The sequence below is a fragment of the Muntiacus reevesi genome, chromosome 12 (assembly GCF_963930625.1).
Source record: "Muntiacus reevesi chromosome 12, mMunRee1.1, whole genome shotgun sequence".
NCBI lineage: Eukaryota > Metazoa > Chordata > Mammalia > Artiodactyla > Cervidae > Muntiacus > Muntiacus reevesi.
The window spans coordinates 17,766,888-17,791,739 of NC_089260.1; positions in this window are offsets into that span (position 1 = coordinate 17,766,888).

A 24,852-nucleotide genomic window follows, 5' to 3' on the forward strand; every position below is an offset into this window, starting at 1 on the left:
GGGCGCACGACGGTGCAGGAGTCCACCCAGACCTTCCAGCTCAGGGCATGGGAGAAGCAGATCTTGAGGTGAACCGCCTTTAAAACCCGAAGCTTGGCAGCCAGGGGAACCCAATATTTGAGATATGCCTATTTTCTTTCCCTTTCATTTCTTTTCTTCTTTTTTTTTTTTTTTGCCATGCTGTGTGGCAAGTAGGATCTAATTCCCTGACCAGGATTCGAACCTTTGCCCCCTCCATTGGGAGTGCAGAGTCTTAACCCACTGGAACACCGGGGAAGTCTGAGGTATTCCTGTTTCCTAAACTGGCAAGATTTAGTAAGGTTTCCTAACCTTCATGAGTATTAATTTGTTTTCAGTTCAGTTCAGTTGCTCAGTCATGTCCAACTCTTTGCGACCCCATGGAGTGTAGCATGCCAGGCTTCCCTGTCCATCACAACTCCCGGAGCGTACTCAAACTCGTGTCCATTTCTTCATTTGTTTTTAGTTCAGTTCAGTTCAGTTCAGTTGCTCAGTTGTGTCCGACTCTTTGAGACCCCATGAACTACAGCTCACCAGGCCTCCCTGTCCATCACCAATTCCCGGAGTCCACCCAAACCCATGTCCACTGAGTCGGTGATGCCATCCAACCATCTCATCCTCTGTTATCCCCTTCTCCTCCTGCCCTCAATCTTTCCCAGCATCAGGGTCTTTTCCAACGAGTCAACTCTTCACATCAGGTGGCGAAAGTATTGGAGTTTCAGCTTCAGCATCAGTCCTACCAATGAACACCCAGGACTGACCTCCTTTAGGATGGACTGATTGGATCTCCTTGTAGTCCAAGGGACTCTCAAGAGTCTTCTCCAACACCACATCTCAAAAGCATCAATTATTAAGTGCTCAGCTTTCTTCACAGTCCAACTCTCACATCCATACATCACCACTGGAAAAACCATAGCCTTGACTAGACGGACTTTTGTTGACAAAGTAATGTCTCTGCTTTTTAATATGCTGTCTAGGTTGGTCATAACTTTAGGGGTTGACAAACATGGGGGCTGCCTCACCTCTCTGAGCCAGACAGTGCTGGGGAGAATTTCCATCAATACAGCTGGCCTCTTAGCCCAGCCCTTCCTCTGTCATCTGAGGTGAGCGAGTCCTTGGAGAGTGGGTGGCAGTGGTTGGTCTGTGTTCATTTACTGAGAGGAACGATCTCCCACAGCTCAGGAGTGTGGATGGATAGAATTTGTTCTTGGTTTTCATTTTCTTTCCAGATCGGTGGGAAGCTGCCGCCCGGAAGTCTATTTGCAGATGCTGACTTTCCCCGGGGGTGGGAGTGGGGGGTGCAGACCTTGAACTGGAGTTCGCAGGCCCGGAGCTATGCTCCCTAACATAACTGGTATCAGCAGCAAAGGTGGATTTGGTTTGCTGTCTGCCCTTCTCCAGTCCAGAACTTGGGTACTTGCTCTTTTTGGGCCTAGGAGGACCTGGAGAAGGCTATGTATAGGCAAGACTTAGCCTCTGGCAGAAGATATCTTGTCTCCCTTAGTGACTTTATTACTCTCTCAGGGATGGTGGTGAGATCCACTGACACTGTCTTCTTGGCTTATTTGTGATACACACACAAAGTTTCTCATTTGTGACATACACAAGTTTCTCATTTGTGACTTACACACACAAGTTTCTTCTGAGCTCTGTGGGGAGATAATGGGGTCAAAAGAGAAAATAACAGAAATAGAAAACCTAAGGGGCCCTAAGCAAGGGATTGGTGGGTGTCATCTGTATTCCCTGAGTGCAGACCACAAATATCTAGTAGATGAGAGAACAGCACACTTAGTTTTTCTTGCTCAAGAATGTTGATCATAGTCTACTGTGCTCTTTGTTTTTATAAGAATGACAATCTGTGACATTGTAGATGCTAGGAGCTTCAGGCTGCTCATTGACCTTTTCCCGCTTCTCCCCTTGTCCCTCCAGATGGGGCTAGATCAGATCCAGTGTGAACCTGTGCTCTGTGGTCTGAATGTCTGTGCTTCAAACTGGTGCCCCTAACGGTGCAAACAGTAACAGCTCATCAAGCATTAGTGGAGAACGGTGCTAGAAAGGGAGGTTTTCTCTGAAACATGACAAATTCCTGAAATTTATAGTTTGCAGCCATTCTAGAAAGAAAATTTTCAACAATATGTACTCATTACTCTGCCTTAGTTAACAGAATGAGTGAAGCATAATTTGAAGTTCAGTTAATTTAGGATTGCTGTTGATATCCTGTTCTGCCTGTGGAGAAATACGGTCATTTCGCTGAATTCCATGAGATACCAGTCAAAGCAGCAGCCATCTTTGTCCCTGCTTCTCTTTTAGTCGTTTAAGTTTAGTAGTTTAAGCTCAATAGCTTAAGAGTTAAGTTTAAGACTTTTGCATTAGTCTCCCTTTAGTAGGCTCTCTAAACCTCCAGATATTCATAGAATGAGAATTTTTAGAGCTAGAAGCAAATGGGAGCCTCTAGTCTTTGACTGTTACTGAGGGCAGAACTGCAGGTTGCCAAGGAAACCAGAGAATTCAGTGCTGTTTGTAACAGGAAGTCAAAATTGTTCTCTGTGCATCTGAAGGAATAAAGTATCAAGACTTTGTCACAGTTGCCATTGTTGGGGTCAGAGTCGTTTAAGCTAATTTACAGCTTTTTTTCATGGTCACTGTAAATTTGGAACCAGGCCCAGATTCTTTGCCCTTTGCAAGGGAACAACCTCTGTTCCCATCTAAGCCTCACGAGCCTTTGGAGTCAGTGTCGGATGCAGCCACAGGTAACTCTGGGTACTTAGGAGATACCCGAAGTAGTCCAAGTGGAAGGTTAGGGACTCATGATGGGAAGAGAGGCGCACCCAGGTTCACCAGACATTCCAAAGTGAGGACTGGTAGGTTTGGTGACTGGTTTCTGGGTAAAGTGGGGTGGGGCGAGTTGTCCCAGATAAGCCAGCAATCTAACTCGGCTATGACACAAACCAGCATTTAAAGCACAAAGATAAGAGCTCCTGTAAAAGTGTAGATAGCAGGCTTCTCTTTGTATGTGGGTTTGAGGGGACATGCAGGGAAAATACGTCATCCCTGGCTTAACAAGCTTTCAGATCACAGCAGTTCCAAAAGATATTTAAAGAATTACCCTGACTGTGAAGATCAGGAGGTGGGAAGACACAGGACATTTGTTCTCTCGGGCCACTAACCAGCCATGTTCCCTTAAGCAGGTCATAACTTTTCTGGAACTTCCATTTTTTAAAAAGTGTCTAAAATGAGAGTATTTTCAAAGTGTGTTTTAACTGTGATATCTATGTGCTTTGATGTGATTTTATTTGCTCCATCTCCTTTTGTTAGGGGAAGCACACTGACTGAAACCGCCCACCCTGGCCAGGCACCATAGTAACCATTTGCATGAGTTGTTTTATGACAGGAGATCCTGATAAGGAATACGGAACTAATAAGCCACCACCAGCCGGAAGAGTTCAGGAAAGATTGAAAGAAGACACTACCTGTCCGTCCACTTCCCAGAATCCCTCTTGCTAGCATCCACCTTGGCTGAGCGATGCGTGCGCCACCAGGAAAGACTCTGAACTAAAATGATTGGCCAAAGACTACCCGGAAACGAATCCCATCACCATAAAACCCAAGACTGCGAGCCACGCGGCAGAGCAGTTCTCCTGGGTTCCCTTACCCTCCTGCTCTCCACCCGGGTGCCCTTTCCCAATAAAATCTCTTGCTTTGTCAACATGTGTCTCCTCGGACAATTCATTTCCGAGTGTTAGACAAGAGCCCAGTTTCGGGCCCTGGAAGGGGTCCCCCTTCCTGCAACAAATGGCGACCACGAAGGGACATCTTCTTCGCTGAGACTGACATCCTGACCACTCGGGGTACTCAGGGGCCAGCTTGCCTGCCAATGGACCAGACCCAGCGGCCGCGACTGGGACCCTTTTGTCCCTGGTCTCCTCCTGACGCGGACAACTGGCCAGAGTGCCCCGACCGGTAAGGAACAAGAGATTTTATTGACCTCCCTCCCCTTCCCTCTCTCTTTCCTCTCCTTAGCCCTTCCTATCCTTCCCGTTTTTCTAGTCCCCCGGTCCTGGACGCAGGAATCTGGTCGAAGGGCCTCAGCCTGAGCTGTGGATTGGAGACTGATCACCTCCTCTTGGCAGAGAACTCGAATTCTGGTCTTGTTTCTGGTAGGGCCGAGTTCCAGTCCTCCCTTCTCTGGAAGCCCAGGGAAAAGTCCCGTAACGCCTGGGTGTCTGCAGGTGGCAGGAGACGTCTGTAAGGCCACCCCTTTTGCCCCCCTTTCCCGCCTCCTCCTCCTCCTTCTTTCAACCTGGCTTCCTTTCCTCCTTTTGAAATCTTTAAAGACATCTCAAGTTCTGTGTCTCTATAGAAGGTTTTCTGAGAGACTGCATTCTTGTATTTAAGGGAGTGTCTGATGAGGACTGCCAGGTTTATATGTGTGCGTTTTAACTCTGTTCTGTGTCGTGATTTGTGACGGCCGTTTTGCTTTGTCTAGCCACCATTTAGACCTGCCGCCATTTTGTTAAAACTTGATTTTCTTTCCCTGTGCCTTGAGACCAGGGCTCTCAGGAACACTTATCTAGACCATCTCTAACTCCTGAGACTGAGAGAAAAAAGAAAAAGCCTTTTAAAATGTTATTTAAATTTTATATTGTAATATCTAATTCATGACCAAACTTAGAAAATGAAGCTAGATCTTGCAGTGTGTCTGTCTAAATATGTCTTGGTATGTTTTTGTCTCTGGGTAATATTTTTTAGGTTAATTTGTAAATGAGCTCTATTTAATTGGCTTAAAAAAAAAAAGGTAAGCGCTTACAAATCAAATAATTCTAAATTAAACAATAAATTCCAGGTTCAGGTGAACTGGGAAATATTCAGTATTAAATATCTGATATTAATGTTTGTTTGTTGACCTATCTAATATAGACATGTCTTAGAGTAATTAACATCAAGAAAAAGATTAAACCTAGGTTTAATATAAGTTAAATATTATATCTGTTACAAGTTTGTCAACAAGGAAATTACCTCGAGTGAAGAAACTTCTAAAAAATGTAAATGAGATATGAGTTTGTATTCTTTAAGAATATCTGTCTACAATAGTCTCCCCAGATTGGCGTAACTGAAATTTCTAAGGGTTGTGCTAAACTAAGTATTAGAAGTCTATTAAATAATTAGGTCATTTCCAAATGAAATAAGATTTTAAAACATTTACTACTAAACACTGACTTCCTTTTACAGAAAAACTAAAGAGATTTGGAACCATAAATGAATAATGTTTGATGCCATCCTAAAATGTTTTAAGAAAGCAAGGGTTTTAGAATTTATCACTGGTATTTATGTTCATCAATCTATAAAATGCTAATATAAAAGTTAGCTCTTGGTTGCTAAAGGAAAGCAGGAAGAGTGATTTCAGTAAAAAAGTATGAAAAAAATACTAAAAAGAGTTATGCATAATCAGGATTTTCTAAAATTGGATTACAATTAGTTAGATAAGTAGATTTTGTTAGGAATGACATGGGTGTAAGAAAACTGCTTAGAGCCAATTAGGTCCAAGATGGCGGAGCTGACTTTCACTAGACCTTGAGCCTTGGTATTTACGCCCATTGTGACATATCAACAAGTTAAATGATACAGCCATCAACATTGACTAAATCTGACCAAATGTTCTAAACGCTTTTAATTGATCTTTTCGATAAAAATTCCTAAATCGAATTCTTTTAAAGTTCCTTTGACCTCTAGCTAACTTTGGGGTGCTTCAGAGGGCCCCTGAAACATCCCAAAGAGAGATATTAAACTGTGTTTATTTGGTTGGTTAAATTACATGAAAAAGATTATCAAATGAGCAAAAAAATCTGCTCATGTTATAATGTATGGTAAAATTACTAATACAGATATCCTAAAAATTATATGGAGTTCTTAACATTTTGATATGTCTTGGTGTTCTAATGAGAAACCTGATGACTTCACAAAAGTTAACAAAGGACTGAATGAACCAGCGAATATGCTTATAATTTTTATGGTTTCTATCTGAAAAATTACAGGTTTAAATCTTGTGTTTTCCGGGAGTAAGGAAAACATTCCTCTCAAACTAATTATAAAAATAATTTGGTAAAATTACGTTATAAACAAAACAATTATATTTTCTCTCTATCTGACTCCTCCAGAAATTTGAAACTCTTAAGTTTCCAGTAAGTTTATCAAATGAGCTAAAAAGGTTATCTCACTAACAGGTACAAAAATCTCAAGGAATTTTTGAGACCTTAAAAAGAGAAGAGTTCACCTAGATTTGTTATTCAAAATCTGTGATAAGCCTTTGGTGTGAGTTTCCCAGCCCTGTTTTATAGTAAAAGTTCAGTCTGAGATTCTATAGGTGTTTCAGCAAAATAAAAAGTCTATAATCAATTATGGTTATATAAATCATCAGACCAAAATTAGTGAGAACAGACCTATTTTGCAAACAAAATAGCCTTAATTTGGTTATATTTGATAAAAATGAGGGTAACTTTGGAAAAAAAAAATATTTCAAAAAATGTTAAATCCCAGTTTGTTCATGGAGGTCTGCATGTAGTAAGACTCATTTCTTAGATAGTTCTTTGCTGTTATGTGATATTAATGCAAAATTTAATTAAATTCTTAAAGAACACCCTAAGTTTGTTTCTGAAGCTTACCTCAATAATCTATCTTTGGATGAAAATTGGATGCCTCATGACCTGCAACCAGGACTGGAAAAAGACATAATTTAAGGGACTGTCTCCAACGTGGATGGAAGGACTTTTTATCAGGTACTCTTAACTAACTCTTGCACAATGAAACTGAAGAAAATTAACTCTTAGATTAATTCCCACTTCCAAAGGCCCCTACACTGGATTAATCTATAGAGAAGACAGCTGACCTGATCTCACCTTAAAATGATGTTCAAACAAGAGAAACTACAGTACACCAGGATGAGAAGACAACAACATCAGAGGTAGACAGCTTGTCCAAGATGCTGGACCTGATTCATATGATCATTTATAATGTTTTCTTGACTTCTTAGACTTTTGCATATAAATCAAATGCTTTTCTATCACAGGCCTGATACTATGCTAGTTTTAAAAATCAATCCGATTGTTGGGTTTGTGACCAATTATCTGTGTCTAGCTCCGGGTTACCTTGATAAATTTCTCTACTACAAGACTCTAACTGATTGGCCCTGAGGAAATTTACTTAAAAAAATTATAGTCATATTCAGGTTACTATGATACTACCAGACGGGATCCCTTCACTGGGCCAATTAATAATGCCTACTCTGACTCTGGCCATAAATTTGAGCCTTTTTCTATTCCTCAAGCTCAATCAGAGCAACACAAGAAGTTTCAGCAAAAGAAAAAAGTCTCCCACAATTATGAGATAGATTTATGTAGATAACACTAAGCTATGGTAATTTAGGTTTAAAGTCTCTGTGTTAAAAACAATTAAATCATACTAAAGATAACCAGTCTAGTAACACTAGAAAACTGGGCTGTGTGCCTTATAGATGGCACACAGGATGGCCCTGTCTATTGGCACCAATGTATAATTTCCCTGAAAGATAAAGATTCGTACAGAGTAGACTAAGTCAGACGACCTGGGATATACTGGGCTACATCTAATAGAAGCTCTTAAGTCTTACTCGTGACTTTACTAATACTGCTGGCTATGTTCTTTGTATTTCACCTGTTTTACAAAATTGCTGTTTCTTACACTGCCAAATGTGTGACTGAGGCCTCTGATAAAATAATATATAGTTCCTTATGAAATCGATGATGATGACAGTGTAACTCTAGATATGAGAAAAAGCAACAAGAGGGAATGTTTTCCTGGACCAGAGGCTAGTAAGACAGGTGGTCCAGAGAATTTTAGATACTGTTTTATGGCCTAATCCAGTAACAGCACATTGAGAGGCTGGTCGACAAAATCTTTGCCAAACCTGAGAATGGACATTCTGAGCACCATGGGATAAAATGGTCATGAAATGCCCCCCTCAAAGTCATTGTCAAGTTTGTGAGCAAAAAGGGGCTTTGCCAACTGAAGATTGACACTTGCCATCTACATCTACAGTGATTATATCATGGCCACTGCAACTGCTGACTTTCAACGGCCCTGAAAGGAGTTCAGGGTGAAGATCAGGAATGAGGCGCTCCGTGCTCTGGGAAAAACTGGCAGAACAGGCCTTCAGATAGTTAGATCTTTTCAAGAGATTTTATGAGTCCCAATTCTTGCATCTTCTCATACCTAGAGAAACACTGACATCATTAATGGTGCCATCTGCTTTGGCTATTAAAGAAAAAATTTTTAAATTAAAAGTCAAAATAGAGTACTCAGCTATGGTTCAGACATCCTGAAAAATAACCAGGTGTTACTATGGGTGTAATTTCAGATTAGACATTGTATTGCTAAACACTGGAGTTTTCTGAGTCGTGTCAGGCTTAGATGCTACCATTCTCAAAAGTGTCTGCTGGAAGCTAGTAACTTCTACCTTACTTTTTATAAAACTAGGCAACTGGCCACCTGGCTACAAGTCTCCCTGAAGTGCCAGGTCCAGACTGGATTTCAGGCCTATTCTCCTAAAAGAAAGAAATTTACTTTGTCTATTAAAACTCCAGTTATCCCTTCTCCAGCTACTACTAACTGGGTATGTTACAACAAAATGGCAGACCAAGGGATTGAGATTTTAATCATACAAGGCTCAAATCTAGGACTTGGAACTCAGGAATACTTCCAATTCAGTGTCTCTTCTCCAAGCTGAGGCGGTCCTGTGCCCCATTTTGACAAAAAGTTATCACAGTCATAGTTGCCCTGTTCCCTAAATAAAACTAAACAGGACTCCGCGGGGTGGCGACTCTGGAGTACAGATCTACTGAACTGTAAAATATAGGCTTTATTCAGCCTCCTTGACCTTCCCTGAGTTCCAAAGGGTAGATTCAAACAATTACCAATCAGAGAAGAAAAAAAAATACAGAAACAGAGGGGAAACAATCAAACGGTGGTACAGCCTTGAGACGGGTCCTGGTTCCGACTCAAAAAAAATATATGCATAACAATGTCTTTTGAGTTCTTCTACAGAACTAGAGCCCCCACCCAGGTGAAAGATGGTAACTTCAGACTAAACATAAGATTCTTAGAACACAGCTCTGTTGCTTGACCACCCGCCAATCATCCCAGCGGTGCCTCCTGTTTCTGGGGACCAGTGATGACCATCCTGTTAGGTCTCCTGTTTGGCCCCTGTCTATTTTACCTCTGAGAGGCGCTGACAGTTTCAAACTCAGTCACTGTTATTACAAGAGTGAAAGCTGGTTTCAGATATAAAACACCCCAACTTAGATCAGGTAGAGAGAGACTTCTACTCTACTAGGCAGGCCTACGCCCAGGCACAGCAGGAAGAAGTTACAGAAGAAAGAGACCTTCGCCCCAATTCCCAAGAAGCATCTTGAGTGTGAAGTCTCTCAGGGGGGAGTTGTTAGGGGAAGCACACTGACTGAAACCGCCCACCCTGGCCAGGCACCATAGTAACCATTTGCATGAGTTGTTTTATGACAGGAGATCCTGATAAGGAATACGGAACTAATAAGCCACCACCAGCCGGAAGAGTTCAGGAAAGATTGAAAGAAGACACTACCTGTCCGTCCACTTCCCAGAATCCCTCTTGCTAGCATCCACCTTGGCTGAGCGATGCGTGCGCCACCAGGAAAGACTCTGAACTAAAATGATTGGCCAAAGACTACCCGGAAACGAATCCCATCACCATAAAACCCAAGACTGCGAGCCACGCGGCAGAGCAGTTCTCCTGGGTTCCCTTACCCTCCTGCTCTCCACCCGGGTGCCCTTTCCCAATAAAATCTCTTGCTTTGTCAACATGTGTCTCCTCGGACAATTCATTTCCGAGTGTTAGACAAGAGCCCAGTTTCGGGCCCTGGAAGGGGTCCCCCTTCCTGCAACACTTTTCCAGAGTGGTGTTCTTGCTTATTTTTTTCAGTCAATGTGTTTGTGCATACAAAGACAGCTGTGTCAATCTGTCTCATGGATTTCTCAGTCAAGTTTATTAGAAGCCCTGTGGCTCTGTCAGTATACTGCTTTCCTGGTAGGGATCAAATCTGGTACATTTTGTTTCTTGCTATTTTTGTAATTTCTCTTTCTGATACTTCATTGTTAGTGTAGAGAAATGCTACAGATTTCTGTATATTAATTTTGTATCCTGCAACTTTTGGTAGTGTCTTTAGACTTCTGGTAGTGTCTTTAGGATTTTGTTTGTTGACTAAAAAAAGATGTACAACTTGAGAGTTGTGAGTTAAGTTTTATTTGGGGCAAAATGAGGACTGCAGCCAGGGAGGCAGCATCTCAGATAGCTCCGAGAGACTGCTCCAAAGCAGCAGTGGGGGAAAGACAATATATAAGGTTTTGGTGAAAGGGGAGTTCAATACCACGAAGCACTCATTTTATAAAAGGCTTTTTATTAGTCATGAGGATCTGATATCACCATGAAGGGATTTAGTGGTTCTCTAGATATGAGGCATGCAAGGATTGAGATCATACAGTCTGTTCCTATCTGAAGACCTGTCCCACCAGATTCCCTGGAGCACAGTGCCTCACTCCAGCCTGAACTCCCTCAGGGGTTGTTGAAGGTCAGCAGCTATAGCAGCATGGGGTTCGATTTCCACAGAGGCAGTTGCCAAGTGCCTTTATTGTTCAGTCATCGGCAATGCTCTTGGTAAGTGCCTACTTGTAGTTGACATGTTACTTTCTAAAATAGTGACAGGGCTATAGACTTACAGCCCTATGCTAGTTTCCTTGCTAAACTGTCTCTGGTACTCATTTGTTATTATACAACCTTAGGAAGGATTTTTTTTCTTTCTTTGAATTGTGGTTAAAAAAAGACAACATCATATAACATGAAATTCACCATTTAACCATTTTAAAGGGTACAGTTCAGTGGCTTTTGGTACATTCACAGTGTTATGCAGTCATCGTCATTATCTAGTTTCAGAAGGTTTTATCATCCCCGAAGGAAATCACGTCCTTGTTAAGCAGCCAGTCTCCATTTCCCCCTCCCCCAGCCCCTGACCATCCCTCATCTGCCTTCTGTTTCTGTTTGTCTATTCTGGACATTTTATATGAATGGAATTCATGCAATATGTGTCCTTTTGTGTCTGGCTTCTTTTGCTTTAACATGTTTTCAGGATTCACTTATGTTGTAATATGCATCAGAACATTGCTTTTCATGGCTGAATAATATTCCATTGCATGGACTTGCCATATGTCGTTTATCCATGCATTGGTTGGTGGACATTTGAGTGGTGCCCACCTTTTGGCAACTGTGAATAGTGCAGTTATGAATATCTGTGTAAAAGTTTTTGTTTGAACACCTGTTTTCTTCAGTTCCTGGAGGAATACAATTAGGAATGGAATTTCTGGGTCATGTGATAATTCTATGTTTAACTTTTTGAAGAAATGCCAAACTGTTTTCCACAGCAGTCGAACCATTTTACATATATACCATTTTTCTCTTTGTGCTCTAGATGGTTTCTGTCACAGTCAAGTTAGAGTGCTGGCTTATCTGGGATGACTCACCCCACCCCACTTTACCTATAAACCAATCACTTAACCTACCATTCCACCAGCAATGTGGGAGGGTTCTGCTGCTGCTGCTAAGTCGCTTCAGTCGTGTCCGACTCTGCGACCCCATAGACAGCAGCCCACCGGGCTCCGCTATCCCTGGGGTTCTCCAGGCAAGAACACTGGAGTCGGTGGGAGGGTTCTAGTGTCTTTATATTCTCACTAATACTTATTATTTTCCAATTTTTTGATTATAGCCATCCTTCAGGGCGTGAAGTAGTATCTCATTTTGGTTTGGATTTGCACTTTCCCAGTGACTAATGATATTGATTATCTTTTCATGTGTTTTTCAGTCATTTGTATATCTGTCTATTGAGATCTTTTGCCCATTTTTTTCATTGAATTGCTTGTCTTTCTGTTGTTGAGTTGTAAGAGTTCTTTATATATTCTGAATATTAACCCTTATTAGATAAATGATTTGCATATATTTCTCCAATTCTGCTGATCGTCTTTTCATTCACCTAATGGTGTCCTTTGATGCACAGAAGTTTTTAATTTTGATGAACACTATCTATTTTCCTTTGTTGCTTGTGTTTTTGATGTCATATGGAAGAAATCATTGCCAAATCCAAAGCCATGAAAATTTACCTCTTTGTTTTCTCCTAAGAGTTTTATACTTTTAGGTTTTATATTTAGGTCTTTGATCTATTTTGAGTTAACTTTTGTATATGGTCTGAGGTAGTGGTCCAACTTCATATTTTCCATTTGTATATGTAGTTGCCTTGGCAACACATGGAAGGTATTAAACTATTGGTTTAATTCCATAGCAGCTGACCATCTTAACTGTGTTATGATTTACATATATGTGCCCATGTGTAGTGAACACTATTGGTTTCCTATTAGTATTATTCCTTCTTTCTTTCTAATGGAATCCTAGTTTGGGTTAGGTATCTATTTCTCTCCCATGTGATTCAGGGTAAAGTGATCCCATCCTGTGCTCCAGATCCTGATGTTCTCATAGTATTATCCCCAGGACCCCTTAAGTCGTTTCATGAGATCAAAACCATTTTCATAACTATACAAGGCATTATCTGCTCTTTTCACTGTAGCTGACATTTTCAGGGATGATGCATAAACACTGAAGGATAAAACTGCTGGTCCTCTAGTACCACTCAAGTCAGTGACACTTGCTATATACACCATAGTGGTATGGATATATTCTTGCATTTCACCGTTTAGGTGCAGGGGGGAGAAAAAGCAACAAAAAAACCCGACTAGTTGCATAAATGTCTTTCTTTTTGGCCATGAGGCACAGCTTATGGGATCTGAGTTCATCTACCAGGAATTGAACCCTGGGCCATCAGCAACTAGCCTCTTGGACCATCAGCAACTAGCCTCTTGGAATTCCCTTAATGTCCTTAATTAAGTCAAAGAATTTTAATCCTATTAAAATTTGGTCCTTGAACCTACTATATAGCACATGGAACTCTGCTCAGTGTTATGTCTCAGCCTGCAGGTGAGGGGACTTTGGGGGAGAATGGATACATGTATATCTATGGTTGAATCCCTTTGCCGTTCACCTGCAACTATCACAAGACTGTTAATCGGCTGTACTCCAATATAAAATAAAAAGTTAAAAAAACTGATCCTTGAATACACATTTTTTTATATCTATATGAAAAAACTGACAAGTGCTCATAAATCCCTTTTCTGCATATGATGATCACCTTGAGGGAAAGCACCTGTGTGATTGTTGGGTTATTGTGAGTTATTTCAGCTCGTTTTTACTTGAAAAAAATGATTGATAAACTATGGTTACTTATACTTGAGTATTTGGTAGATGTTATCTGAATTTGAACAAACTGAACCACTTCAGGGAAAGCAATGGATAGTATTTGTTATCAGTGATAAGGTCAAGCTTTTGAACAAAATCAGAATTTTGGAAAATTTGCTTATGTACTTGACAGCTTCCCAATATTTACTCATAGTTTCCCAATAGTTAAAGACTTTTCTAAGACCAGTGGTGATATTAACTAATCTGATGATTTTGACATGGTATAATGAAATGTGTCAATATTTCAAAGATGTGCATAACTCAGTGAACTAATATTTTTGAAATGACCAATGACTTTACAAAAATATACATGGGATAAAGATCCATTTGGGATTCACAGGTGGTGCTAGTGGTAAAGAACCCACCTGCCAATGCAGGAGACATAAGAGATGTGGGTTCAATCTCTGGGTCAGGAAGATTCCCTGGAGGAAGGCATGGCAACCCACTCCAGTATTCTTGCCTGGAGGATCCCACAGACAGAGTGGCCTGGCAGACTACAGTCCATGGGGTTGCGAAGAGTTGGACATGGCTCAAGCTGCTTAGCATGCAAAGATCCATTCAAGATGTAAGATACAGACCAATGGGTATGAATACTATATGATAGAATGTAAAAAGCTTTTGATATTGTTTCAGACCCACATTGTAGCTAATCTTCAGGAAATTGGTCTTGAATTTGAGTGTACTATCAAAGAACATCAGCAATTTTATCAAAAGGCTATTAAAATACTTTTCCCTTTTGTAACAAAGTATCTCTTTAAGACCAAATGTCTCCCCATGTACTTCTTCCAAAACAACACTGAATATTCCTCAGTTTTAGTTTCTACTACAACAAATATTAGTAAATATAACCCACATAACCAGTGAAAAGGGATCCTAAGACCAAAAGTTTTAGGAACTGCTGGTTTTAGCCATAATGGTATCATTGAATCAGTAATTTTACTATTCCTGGAGCTTGCCCTAGTTCTATTTATCTTGTTTAGAATCATATTAACTTTTTTCTTGTTTCCAGAGTAAGTGAAGATTTCCTATTGCTTACAGTCTAAAGCATTCTAAATGATACAGCATGGTACATATTTTAAATCAATAGATTATTTTTCTCTGATGACGTATCTGATACTAAATATTTTAATCTATTTTTGCTTTCTGTGTTCTTCAAAGGTGTTTCATCATGTATTTCTGTAACATAAGCAGCCTAATTATTTAAGTCCAAGTAATTTAATTCTTATTATCTACTTTCTACAAAATAGGGTGAGCTGAAGGCTACATTTACTTCCTTCTGGTCAGCTCCTGTTTTTCTCAGCTTTTTTAAGATGTTATGGTTAATGTTATTACCATTCTATCTGCATCTCTCAAATTCTTCCAATTCCTGAGCCTCATTTAGAGTAAGGCAATAAATAGCTCATGAACTTAGCTTAGAATCCAGTGGGGTCTATAATAGAAAGATATTTGCTGTGATTTACATGGACTTGTGCATTGTGGTGAGTTCTGGGCTTTAAAGAGCTCTACTTGCTGTTACGTTCTCTGACTCCGTCTGCTTGTTGGTTTTCTGTCTAACTCATCAGTTTCCTATGAATCCAGTAGTGGTCACCCAAGCTTTTTTTGCCTACTAAGCATCCACATTGCTGCTTCTAGAAACAGATTAGCAGCATTCTGATTTTCCTTTGAGAAACCAACTCTTCACTCCATGCATGCGTTTTTTTGGGGACTATTATTCAAGGCACTCTATCCATCATCTGCCAAAGTGAAGGTGAGTGACGCAAGCTTCGTCATCAGTCTCTCTCTCCTTGGAAATTGAATCTTGGTTGAGAAGAGAAAAGGAGAGAAAACTGTTGAAGTTGACACTGGCAAGAGATTTTGCCCTTTGTTCTTGCCACCTGAATTCTCAGAATTGCCCCAATTCCTCTCCCTTCTGAGGGCTGAATGTTCTCATGTTTTCCATAGACTTGTGAACCACCTGTGTTTTTCATAAATTATTTTTTGCTTAAGGGAGCTAGAATCGGAATCTGTTGATTTTGACCAAGAACTTAGACAGAGATGTGGGAACTGCTCTGAACATGCTCCTAATTGGCTGGGACTCTGATGATCTCCCTGTCTTGTTGGGACTCCTGCGACTCTCATCTGTAGATCAGGGACTTATGAATGACACTGTCGATGGACAGTGGATGGAAGTTAATTAACTTCCAACTACCTACCTGGTAAAACATCCAGCATGCATCCATCAGATCTATCCATCAGATCACATCATTGTGCACATGGGTCACCTTTCTGGGCCAAGCCTGCCCCCTGTGTTCAGTCAGATAGTGTAAGGTAACAAAGTGGGTGTCTCCTTGAGAACTAAGTACATCCTGGCCCAATTCCTTTCCTCCTCCACCAGTTCTGTTCTTATGAGTCCCAACATTCTTCAGACCCAAGACGTCAGTACATTTATAGTAGAGAAAAAAATGCATGCCTGTTTTATAAACATCATCATGCGTTGGAAAGAACATGGGACCCAGCCCAAGAATGCTAGTACCTTGTTGGTCACTCAGTCATGTCCAGCTCTTTGCGACCCCATGGACTGTAGCGCACCGGGCTCCTCTGTCCATGGGATCCGCCAGACAAGAACACTGGAGTGAGTTGCCATTCCCTTCTCCACAGCACGAGAACACCTGAATTCAAATCTCAACTTTACTACTTCCTATGTGTCTTTGGGCAAATCATTGAAATTTTTCTTGAACCTCAACTTTCTTACTTGTGAAATAGGAGTGGTAATTTTTCCTGCTTTCCTTACCTTTCAGAGAGGTTGTAAGGATCAAATTAGATGAGGGATGTGACAGCAGCTAATTGCATCAGACTGAGTTTCTTTATTCTTTTTAAAATTTTTTCAGTTTGTATTGGAGTATAGCTGATTAACAATGATATGTTGGTTACAGATGTACAGCGAAGTGATTCAGTTATGCCCATAGCATGAATACTGGAGTGAGTTGTCATGCCCTTCTCCAGGGAATCTTCCTGACGCAGGGGTCAAACCCGTGTCTCTTACATCTCCTGCATTGGCAGGCTGGTTCTTTACCACAGTGCCACCGGGGAAGCCCAGTTATGGCCACACAAGTGCCCATTCTAAGTTTTAAAGGATCAGATTTGTCTTTTACCTGCATCCTAAGTATGTGGCGCGACACCTGGTTCACGGCAAACACTCACCACATGTTGGCTGAATTAATCACTTCGGGTGAGAGCTATCCCAAAGCTCAATTAGAACTGGGACTAAACTGGTGATAGATACTGAAGAGCAGATCTGGGAGCATGGGCTTTATTATTCTGTCGTTTTGTCTGTGGGCTCCTCTTTCAGGGCCCTTTATACTGAACTGAGTTTTTGCCCCACTGAAAACCTGAGCTTTTTTCCCCTCACCCAGTTGCCGTTGAAATCAGAACTGCCTAAAAGAACAGCTGGACAATTCCTCAGGCTCTTGCGGCTTAGAGGGAGCTGCTGGTCCACTCCGCATGGGATTTCTAATGACACACAGGCTCCAGTGGGGATGTTACGATTTCATGGTCACACATTGCAGGCATCGTTCTAAGCCTGCATGAAAGATTTTGTTAAGCCCAGTTGTCTTGAGCTTTGCATCAGCCCTTTGGGCAAACTGCCGGCCCCTCTGCCACATTCTTTCCAGACCACAAAGATTGTTGAGTATCCCTCACAGATTTTTCTCTAGTGAAACAACCCAGCAGATAGGGGTATATGTGCCCTTGAACTGAGGAGAATGGAATTTTTGTTGCTAATTAAAATTTTAGTTTCATCCAGGTAAAATTTATATACAATAATACTCAGAGATCTTCAGTGTACAACTGGATGAGCTCTTTCAAATGTGTATACCTAACCAGACAGTAAAGCAGCTGCCTGCAATGCAGGAGACCTGGGTTCAATCCCTGGGTCGGGAATATCCCCTGGAAAAGGAAACGGCAACCCACTCCAGTATTCTGGCCTGGAGAGTTCCATGGACAGAGGAGCCTGGCGGGCTACAGTCCATGGGGTTGCAAAGAGTCAGATACAATTGAGCAATTAATACATATACACGTATACCTAACCAACTCCCCAAATAACATATAGGAAATTTCTGTCACCCCAAAAGTTGTCTTCTGTTCCCTTCAATTCCTGCCCCACCCAAGAGGTAGCAATTTTCTTATCTTCTGAAACCATTGGTTAGGTTTTTTTTGTTTGTTTTCTGGAACTTCATATAAATGGAATCATGCAGTGTGCCCTGTTTTGATCTACTTTTTTGTGTGTCTGGATTCTAGTTTTTGAGATTTATCTTTGTTGTTGCATGTATCCATAGCTTATTTTAATTGCTGACTAATATTTCATTATATAAATGTACCACTATTTGTTTATCCATAATGTTTTTGAGATTTATTCTTGTTTTTGTGTGTATCAACCTTCTGCTATTTTTTGTTGCTGAGTAATATTCCATTGTGCAAATGTACTGTAATTTGTATGTCTCTTCCCTTGTTGAGGGACACCTTGAGTGGTTTCTAGTTTTTGACTGTTATAAATAAAGCTGCTTTAAAGATCCCTGTAAAAGTCTTTTTGAGGAAGTATCTTTTACCTAAGAGTAGAATTGCTGGATCACACAGTAAGTGTCTGTTTAACTTCAGAAGAAACTGTCCGACCTCTTTAAATCATGGTTGTATCATTTTACATTCCTGTGTGCTGTCACTTCAGTCGTGTGTGACTCTCGGGACCCCATGGACTGTAACCCTCTAGGCTCCTCTGTCCATGGGATTTTTCAGGCAAGGATACTGGAGTGGGTTGCCATGCCCTCCTCCAGGGAATCTTCCTGACCCAGGGATCGAACCCACATCTCTTATGTCTATTGCGTTGGCAGGCGTGTTCTTTACCCATTAGTGCCACCTGGGAAACCCTTTTACATTCCTACCAGTGCTATATGAAGTTACAGTTGTTCCACATCCTCACGTATACTTGTCTTTCACTTTGATCATTTTAGTGGAAGTAACACGATTGGTATCTCTTTGGGTCAGTGGGGTTTTAGTGGAATTTTGTATATTGCTACACACAATTCTAGGCAGGACAGATGAGAGTGATAGGAGGACCCTGGCAGTAATCAAGGGTCCTGGTACTTTACACTCACCTTATTCCTGCCCTTCATCAGGTTCCACTAATTATTCCTTCATAGGCTCCCCCAAATCTGGCCTTTTTCCATTTTCAGAATTATCACTACAGTTAGTGCTCTAATGGTTTCTATTTTGGAGTTAAATCCCTGAACCCAGGCCAAACTCCAGCTCCTGTTCAGGAGAAAGGGGGTCCTTGAGGGAAAATGATATTCAGAAACCTGCCTCCCTCTCACCTCCACCTCATCGCAGGCTTTTGGCCTCCTTCAGGATTATAACCTCACTGGAATACACAAGAGAGAGCAGACACATGGTTGTTCTGTCTTGTGGAACAGAGAGTTCTTTGGGTATTGAAGCTGAGTTCCAGGAATCAGATAACTTAATCTAGTTATCATCAGAGCTTCATCATGAAAATACAGTCAAGGATGACTTCAAGGTTTTGAGTTTAAAAGGCTCTCTGTATAGACCCTTAGACTTTCATCTTTAGAAAGCTGTTGGTTTATAGGAGCTCTCCAGGGTACTGGACTTTTGCCTGAAAACATCTCTGATACAGGAGACTTAAGGTTCCATGCTTGCGTATAACTAATATTTCTCTTTGTTTTGAACATTGTACTCCTTATGTGTGCGTGCGTGTACGTGTGTGTAAGTCGCTTTAGTTGTGTCTGACTCTTTGTGACCTTAGGGCCTGTAGCCCGCCAGGCTCCTCTGTCCATGGGATTCTCCAGGCAAGAATAACGGAGTGGATGGCCATGCCCTCCTCCAGGGGATCTTCCCAACCCAGGGACTGAACCCATGTCTCTTATATCTCCTGTTTTGGCAGGTAGGTTCCTTACCACCAGCGCCACCTGGGAAACCCTGTCCTCCTGATACCAGCTTTTAATTCTAGTGCAAATTCTGCATGCCTGTGACTATGTGTAAGATATCCCCTCTACTTTTCCATCTTCCAGCCACTGTGTTAGGCCAAGCTACCATGGTCTTCCAACTTAGAGCTTCTGAAACTTTAATGTGCAAATGAATCACTTGGGAATCTTGTTAGAATGCAGATTCTGATTCCAGGCTTGGAGAGGAACCAATATTCTGCATTCCCAACCAACTTCCAAGTCAATTTGTGCTGCTGATCTGTGGACCACATGAGTAACAAGTCTCTAATTTTCTCATTTCCACCCTTTCCTCTCAACACTAGGGTTATAATTTTGAAAACATAAAACCTTTCAGTGACTTCTTGTTATACTTGGGATGAAATCCAGACTTGTTATTGTGATCAGAAAAATCTTGCCCTGTGGACTAGCATGTTTACCTTCCTTGCCACATTAGATACACCCTTCCCACTACAGTTACAATGGAATTTTTATTTCATTTTATTTTTATTTGTTTATTTGGCTGAACTGGGTCTCAGTTGTGGTATGCAGGATCTTCAGTTGCAGCGTGCGAGCTCTTAGTTGCTGCATGTGGGATCTCGGTCCCTGACTGGGGATTGAACCCAGACCCCCTGGAGTCTTAGCCACTGGACCACCAGGGGAATCTCAGTCACGCTGGACTTTGCCTGCACTTACAGAGGACCACATTCATCCCAACCCCAGGGGTTTGTGCACGCCATTTCCCCTCCACGGAACGCCACCTCCCCCCACACCCCCGCTCTTGTGTAAGACTGCCTCTTCCTAATTCTTTAGGGCTCAGTTTAAATGTTCCCTTCTTAGAAATACCCAACCAGAAGGTAATCTCCATGGTACTGAGACAGGTCTATTTATTCACTGTTGTACTCCCACCACATAGTACACATTCAATAGATATTTGAGTGACTAAGTATAAACACCACAAGCTCTGCCAAACTGGTCCTGGTTAACTCAGTGTTTCATCAGTTGCAAATAGATAACTTGTTTTTCTGTCTGATGCACCAGTCACCGATTATCATATCCCTGAACAATTGCCCATAGCTTTCTAACTGTATCTCTAGAATGTCCTGCTCATTCATTCATCATATTCTCCCTCATCAGTAAATGAACCTGAAGCACCTAAATATGTTTATGTCCTAATGTGCAGAACCTGTTATATGCAAAAGGGATATTGCATATGTGACGAAAAACCTTGAGATGGGAAGATTTTTCCAGATTATCTAGTATCAGAGTCAAACGAAATGTGATGACAGAAGCAAAACTAGACAGAGAAAGAGATTTGAAGTTGTTTTGAAGATGGAGGAGAAGCGGTCGTGAGCCAAGGAATGCAGATGGCGTCTGAAGTTTGAAAAGGCAAGGACATAGATTACTGTCTAGAGCCTCTGAAATAATACAGTCCTGCTGACCTATTTTAGACTTCTGACTTCCAGAACTGTACGATAAGAAAAACGTATTGTGTTGAGCCACTATATTTTTGCAGTTTATTACATCTGGGGCTTCCCTGATGAGTCAGATGGTAAAGAATCTGCCTGCAATTCAGGAGACCCAGGTTTAATCTCTGGGTGGGGAAGATCCTCTAGAGAAGGGAATGGCAACCCATGCCAGAATTCCACGGACAGAGGAATGTGGTGGGCTGTATAGTCCATGGGGTCGCAAGAGTCAGACCGAACGGAGCTGCTGACACTAACACTGCAACTGCGATAGAAAACAAATCCAGCTATTAGCACAAGGGGCCCTCCGTAAACCAGGTTCCCAGCCAAGGGGCAGCTCTGCGAGTCGGTCCTTCTAAACAGAAGTATCAAGCCTACAACGCTAACTCTTGCTTGTAGGAGCCAATAGCCAGCCAATTACCAAACAGATGTGAGAAACCAGCCAAGATTAGCGGAGCTGCTCACCCAATCCACTATGAGTGAGCTCAGCGAAGACAAAAAGCACTTCACGGCACAATTATTATCACGGGCAAAAGCAAGTGCTTATTGTTTTAAGTCACCGAGTTTTATGGTGATTTGTTGCACAACAATAGCTAGCTAAATTATATGTCATTTAAGGTCTTTGACAGGAATTCATGAGCCCAAGCCACACACCCATCTTTTGTTTAAGAACTGTTGTATTTATCCTGGTCTATTTCATGCCACCCAAGCAAACCTTGTTCCTTCATGACACTGTACCTTCCTCCATGTGATTGCTTTATTTGGAGAGCCCTTTCCATTCACATCTTTGCCTCCTATTTCGGAATGTAATTGACAAGCACTTGGCATGTACTTTGTTGAGCATCCAAGCTTCCAAGTCTAGTGAATTGATTGCATTTGGAATTTGGTTAGGATCATGCGGTGTGTTACTAGTATTAAAAAGGTTTTTAAGGCATTGCCATCTGTAGGCTCTCAAAAGAACAACCACTTAGAAAACACTTTCTCTTAGATGAGAAAGTAGAATTGGTGAGAGAGCTGCCAGTTATTTTTTTCTGCTATTGAGAGGCAGATTTATTGACTTTTTAAGTGCTTTGTTGTTGTTGTTCAGTCACTGAATTGTGTCTGACTCTTTGCGACCCCATGGACTGCAGCACGCCAGGCCTCCGTGTCCTTCACTGTCTCCCGGAGTTTGCTCAGATTCATGTCCGCTGAGTACTTATGGAACTCTTGTTTCCTAGGCCCCATAGTCAAGGACTATGGTACTCTCACTAGCACTTTATTATTGTATTTATAAAAGCTATAAGTGCATGTCTGGCCCAAAGTTAGGCAACTTGTTGTATTTCATCGGCATCTTAAGAATTAAGCTAGTTACAGAGTCTTGAAAGCAGGTAAGAGCTGCAAATCTCTTTGACAATCACAAAATTGCCAGTCGGCAAATGCTCTCATTGGGTTGTAAAAAAAAACATAACAGCTAATATTTATGGAGTGCTTACTCTTCACAAAGCCTTGGGCTCGCTCATGGGGACACAGCAGTGAATAATACAGAAAAAGTCCTTAACCTTATGAAATTTGTAATAGAATGTAAACACAGTAATAGTTAGAAGAAAATATCTCCTGAGGTCAACAATGAGATATAAAGGCATTTGAAGGTGAAAAAAGTCAGATAATTATTGTGTAATACCAAGAATATTCTTATGTCTTTTGTATAATAAAAACTACTTCTAAATTTTGTGTCAATATTCCTCTACACAACAAATATTTACTGAGTGCTAATTATATTATAGGCATGCTATCTGACACCAGGAAGACATGGAAAAGACCAGTATAATCCCTGCCCTCTTGAACTGGATTCCATCTAAACATTAACAGCACCTGGTCAAGATATCCGGGGCCATGAAAGTGTGGTTTATATTGCATTATTTGTCTATTTTGCATAATTGAAATCTGTATATTTTATTAAATTATCTGAAAGTGAAAGTCGCTCAGTTGTATCCAACTCTTTGCAGCCCCAGGACTGTACAGTCCATGGAATTCTCCAGGCCAGAATGCTGAAGTGGGTAGCCTTTCTCGTCTCCGGGTGATCTTCCCAAACCAGGGATCGAATCCAGTTCTCCCGCATTGCAGGTGGATTCTTTACCAGCTGAGCCACCAGGGAAGAGAAGCCCAAGAATACTGAAGCTGGTAGCCTTTCCCTTCTCCAGCGGATCTTCCCGAACCCAGGTCTCCTGCATCTCAGGTGAATTCTTTACCAGTTGAACTACCAGGGAAGCCCCATCTGACACACTCCTAAAACTTAGTTCTTTTTCTGGCTAAACTCTTTGATAGAGAGACATGTATATGTATATATATATATATATATATATATATATATATATATATATATAAATTTATTTATTTTAATTGGAGGATAATCACAATATTGTGATGGCTTTTGCCAAACATAACCATGAATTGCCCATGGGCATACGTGTCCCCTCCTTCCTGACGCCCTCCCCACCCCGTCTCTTCACGTTGTCACAGAGCACCGGCTTTGGGTTCCCTGCATCATACGGCAAACTCCCACTGGCTATTTTGCACATGGTAATATATATGATTCAATGCTATTGAGAGACATGCATATTAATCGAACGGTCAGAGTTAGATTATGAATGAGTTGCAAGAATAAAAGAGCTAACCCTGGAACTTCAGGTGATGTTGTCAATGGATTCCCCATGTATCTCACTATTTGTTTGGTGAATGTTGTGAAAGAGTCCTGGGCTTGAAATCCAGAGTTCTAGTTTCCATTTTTCCATGAAACAAGGCTGTATGATTTAGGGGCAAATCACTTCACTTCTTGTGTCCTAGAAGATAGGAATTTTAGCTCTGCTCAGATCCAATGACCCATAACTCCCTGATCCATTTTCCCATACAGGTGTTACCTGTATTCCTCTGAAAGTTTAAGTCTGTTAGAGAGAACCAGCTATTCTGAGACAGCACTGCCCTGTAAGGCTCATGTGTTACTATCACTCATTTCAACAGCTAGAACATAAAGCAACAAAGAAGGCTTCTTTTTGTTCAGACAAGCAAGGTTTGGGGCACAAGCCACAATCCATGAGATCTCAGACTGTGAAAGCCTATCCTAGCCCCTGTCTCAGAAGGGACACTTGGCTTTGATTTCAGGATGTTAGCCCTGACCTGGGGACCAGGACAAAGAGGGGTGGGGCCAGGGCATGAGAAGCTTTTGTCATTCTGCTCACCCACAGACCCATGGGCGGAAAGTGGTGCATGGATTTGACCTTTGAATTTCTTTTCTGCTGTGGAGCCTGAATCATTCTGCTTTAACTGCCGGGGAACCTCTGGGGGCTCAGGCTTGGCAATTACACCAGCATCCACCAGGGGTAGGTTAGGGGGATTTCTTAACTTGAAGACATAAGGAAGAATCAAACAAAATGAAAATATGATACTATTCTTAAAATCCTCTGAACTAATAATGATGCTTTAAGAGTTTCAGGATCCAAAAAAAAGAAAAGAGTTTCAGGATCCTGGTTAGAGGGAACCCATCTGATTGCTTCTCACTAAGGAATCTTGCACATAAAACCTCTGACAGCACGAGACTGATGGCTCATTCCTTAAACCCTGGGTGAAGAATGATGATGTGCATGCTCAGTCACTTCAGTCATATCTAACTCTGAGACCCTAATGAACTGAAGCCCTCCAGGCTCCTCTGTCTGCGGGATTCTCCAGGCAAGAATACTGGAGTAGGTTGCCACGCCCTCCTCCAGGGGATTTTCCCAACCCAGGGATGGAGTCCACATTGTCATTGACAGGTGAGTTCTTTACCACTTGTGCCACCTGGGAAGCCCAAGAATGATGACAAGGGAAATAAATATTCATGAGACTATCTGGGGCATCAGGATGTATGGAGAACCATTAATGCATTAAAATCAGAGGGCCGTTTTTAAAGTCTTTATTGAATTTGTTATTCAGTTCAGTTCAGTCACTCAGTTGTATCCAACTCTTTGCGACCCCGTGGACTGCAGCACGCCAGGAC